The 4197-nt window shown below is 45.0% G+C and overlaps 1 pseudogene; it reads left to right on the top strand.

The window, feature by feature from the left end:
* The first annotated feature begins 1486 nt into the window (after positions 1-1486).
* On the top strand, positions 1487-3151 carry LOC109780024 (uncharacterized; annotated as a pseudogene).
* Positions 3152-4197: the final 1046 nt, after the last annotated feature.

Genomic DNA, 4197 nt, shown 5'->3' with positions numbered 1-4197 from the left:
AATTTTAAATAGCAGCAATTAAATTAGGGTGAAATTAGGGTGTGCAGGTCATTACGGCGCACACGGTTAATAAAGCATAGCGTGTGCGATATACATCATAATCCGACACGGTCCCCGGAGAGGAAACATGTGTAACAATGCACACAGTTGCCATTTGCAAAGCGTGTGTGGTGTCAGACACTATCACATACGGTGCGGAAAAACTAAATGTGTGCGATTGTCTACCTATCGTACACGGTTTATAATCATGAACTGTTTGTGATGTGCCAGGCATCGTAAATCTCCCGTGCCTGGAAAGCTCCCATGCCTAGAATCTGCCTGGTTTTAGGTAAAATCACAAAACTCCGACTGCGATGGCAATGCGAGCACAAACGAGTAGCAAGGATGAAGCATTTGAGATATTTGAGATATCGGAAACGGTTATATAGAGACAACTGTATGCATCAAGGCTCCCTATCCCCAACGGTTTCTGAGTCGTGTGGGAAGGACCCCCCATCGCCCACACTCACTTGCCGACAGTTCCAAATGCCGTCGCGAAAAGGGGATAAAACCCGTTTGTATAGCACCGACGCGTACTAGTGCTAGTTGCAAACTACCAGCGGCGTGACAATAGCGATGCTGGGTCCAAACATTGTTATTAGTCACGTCATAATGCTGCTAATGAGGGGTCATGTAGTAGTGCACACACGAATATCCTATTGCACTATAACGGTCTTTTAGGCCTTCCATATGGTTTTAGAAGGTTATAGAATGTTCCGGACATGTTTTCCTTTCTTCTTGTTTTTTAATTTCCTTTCCCTTTTATTTTTATATTGTTGAACAACTTTCACTTCAAATTTTATTGACATTTTTCAAAAATTGAAAAATATTTTTAAAATTCCTTTTTTAATAAAATCAATACTAATATATTTTCAGATTTGTGATAATTTTTCAAATTCATATATTTTTTATATTTTTCGACATGTTTTAAAGTTCTTGAGTATTTTTTTAAAGGGTATGTACATTTAGAAAAAAATGGTGAATATGTTTTCGAGATTGAATTTTTTTTCACAATTCACGAATAATATCTTTCAAGTACGTGAATATTTTTCAAATTTGTGAAAGTATTTTAAGTTCGTGAATGGTTTTTGGGATTCCATGAAAATGTTCATCTATGAAACCTTTTGAAATGTTTAAAATGAGTGAACATGTTTTTTTAATTCACAATAATTATAATCTGGAAAAGTCTGTTAATGGTTTTTTTTTGTATAAGGGAGGGGACACTTATTTCTAAAATTATTTATATATATTTTTAGTTATTTCTACAATTATTTATAAGGGGTTTCCTTTTGGAACGGGCGCAGTAGGTAACGAGCTACATGGGCCCTTCCATGTAATGCCTTCAGGCGTTATGGCAGCCCATATATAATTGATACAAGGAAAGCATCGGGCCCAGCCCATGATGGTCCGTGGTGATAAGGCGAGACGACCAAGACCAAGAAGACCTAGACCTACCTCCCATTCCTATTCCTTCCCTCCCACCGCCGCCGCCGCCGCCGCTCTGCACAGCGCAGGTTCTCCGCCGTCGCTCTGTTCCAGGTTCTCCGCCGCCGCTCTGCCCCTCTGCTCCCGCCGCCGCCTGTAGATCTGTGTCAACTTGCTTCGATTTGCTTGTCCTTATTCTACTACTTGTTACCCTCCATCGCTGATCGTCGGAGGGAGGAGGATGAGCGGCAGCATTCGGCGGATCCTGAACCTGGGGTTGTTCGAAGGGGTCAAACGCGCGTATTCGCTGCGGCGCCTGAACCTGGAGCTCTCCAAGGTGAAGTTTTTCCACCCGACGGCACAAGAGGCGGCCGCTCATGGCAAGGTGCTGCCAACACTGACGCCCGCCCAGTTCGAGGCCACCAGCAGGACAAGGATCTGCAACACCGATCTGGCGACGGCGGAGGCGGCGGCGCCCAAGATCGATCCGCCAAAAACCGAGCTGGTCATAAAGCCACCGGAAGTCTCCTACTCCATCCGGTCTCCTCGCTGCGTTCATTTCTTGCCAACCGCCTCGGAGAGCAAGTCCCCAGGCACTCCCGCTACATCGATTCCATGCCAAGCCTCCACGGGTACAAGGAGGCGCCGCTGGCCATCTCCGTCCCTCCCACGGACTTACACCTCCTTGACGGCGAAGACGCAGGCGACCTCTACATCATCGATAGCGTCCTCCATCCCAACAAGGCGGACGTACGCCCGCAGTTCGAGGCCCTGGTGTGGAGGGGGATCACCACGTCCCTCGCGTCTCACAGGTTCTGGCACTGCGACATCCTCCCGCTGCCCCCGTGGATCACACACCACAGGAATGCCTTCGTCTATGGTCACGCCCTCGTCGGCGACACCATCTGCTTCTCCATCTCTGGCTCAGAGGGCCATGGCACCTACTGCTTCCACATGGCGACTCGCGAGTGGAGCAAAGCTGGCGACTGGCTCATGCCCTTCCATGGCAAGGCAGATTACGTCCCTGAGCTTGGACTCTGGTTCGGCGTCGCAGACGACCTCCCCTGCGCTGCTGACCTCTCTGGCGTCGTCGAAGGGGAGGAGCCGCCGCCAAAGAAGATGCGGATCTGGGTGCACGATGACCTGCCAGAGGAGTGGCAGCCAAGCCAATTGTTCAAGCCCAGGGTCATCAGCCTTGGTTCTGGCAAGTTCATGGTCGTGGACTTCTTGGATGACATGCAATTCGACAAGGAATCGAACGAGATGTATGTTGACAAGCAATTCGCCCTCTTCACTGGTATGGAAGTAGCCTACAGCAACGGCAACGGCAAAGGCAAGAATAGCAGAAATGGTGCCATAAAAAACAATGACCACAGTAGTGGCAAAGGCAAAGGGCTGATCCGTGGCCTCCGTATGATCAAGCACAAATCCGGTCGTTACTTGTTCAACAACCAGCAGAGGATCGAGGAGGTGCTCTGAATGATTCAGCTAGTCATTCTGAACTTTAGCTAGTGTATGCAGGCATGCATTATGGCACTTAATTTGCTATCTATCAGTGTAGTGTTACTGCTCCCTGTTTACAGCAAGGAGTACTGACTTTTCTAGTGCTAAGCCAGCTTAAATAATCCATATTATTGTATGATGAAACGTACCCTAATTTTTAACTCCCTGGTGTTATTCTGGACCATTTGCATCTAGTATTCAGATTTGCTGCTGACCATATAATTGTTTGATGTTAATTTTGAACTGTTGTGCTAGCTGAAGAATCCAATCCAATCTTCTAGGTAGAAACAAGACAAGTAGATCATATAGTATATAGTAATACCGGTTCAGTTTCCAGAGTTGATTTCACGTAACTACAGTTTGGTAATGAACAAAAATACGACTACCTCCGTCCCATAATATAAGAGCGTTTTTTACACTAGTGTAGTGTACAAAACAATCTTATATTATGGGACGGAGGGAGTAGCAGTTTGGTCAAGTACAAGCTCTTCATATTCAAGTCACTGACAATGTTGTAACTAAGTTAAAACTGAGCAGGTGACATTGCTGATCAACTACACTTGCAATTGAAAATAAAAAATCATTCCTTTTCACTTCAGGTAGGAGTATGAGAGTGGTAACGGAATGCAGCTTCCAATTTTTTTTTCTTTTAAAGAAAAAAATACATGCTCAGTTTTGACTTTTGGATATATATGTAGCTTGTAGTTAAAATAAAAACATTTTTTTCACTTCGGGTATGCTTATGAGAGTGGTAATGGAATGCAGGTTCCCTTTTTTTCCTTTTAAATAAACATGATTGTATTTGTCTAAAAACGATAATCCTACACCTACGAAGGGGCTATGAAAGGCCACGTAATTTTCCATACCATAAACCTCTCGGCCCTCCTGATTTTAATGGGGGTGGGCCTCTTCCCTTTAATCGATCCAATAATCTTTCTTCACATTGTTGTTTACGTAGAACACGTAACAGACCTTACGTAGGTCTAACATTGCCCGTCTAAAAAGATGCAGCGGCACAACACTTATGAAGGAATAGCCGCTGGAGCAGTCTGCACAAAATACCTGAAACTGAAACTAATATACGCAGCAATTAAACTTGTAGGTGATCTAGCCGCCAGTGGCCTTTGGCTATATAAACCCTAGCAAAACAAGCCAATATTGCTCTGAATCTCTGAAATTCTAGTGTTAAATTTAGGTAGGGACAATTGGTGTCTAGAGCCAGTAAATCCT

This window comes from Aegilops tauschii, chromosome 2, assembly GCF_002575655.3.
Source record: "Aegilops tauschii subsp. strangulata cultivar AL8/78 chromosome 2, Aet v6.0, whole genome shotgun sequence".
In the NCBI taxonomy this organism is placed as follows: Eukaryota; Viridiplantae; Streptophyta; class Magnoliopsida; order Poales; family Poaceae; genus Aegilops; species Aegilops tauschii.
Note: the sequence above shows the minus strand (reverse complement) of the source record. Positions and strands in the feature narration are given on the sequence as shown.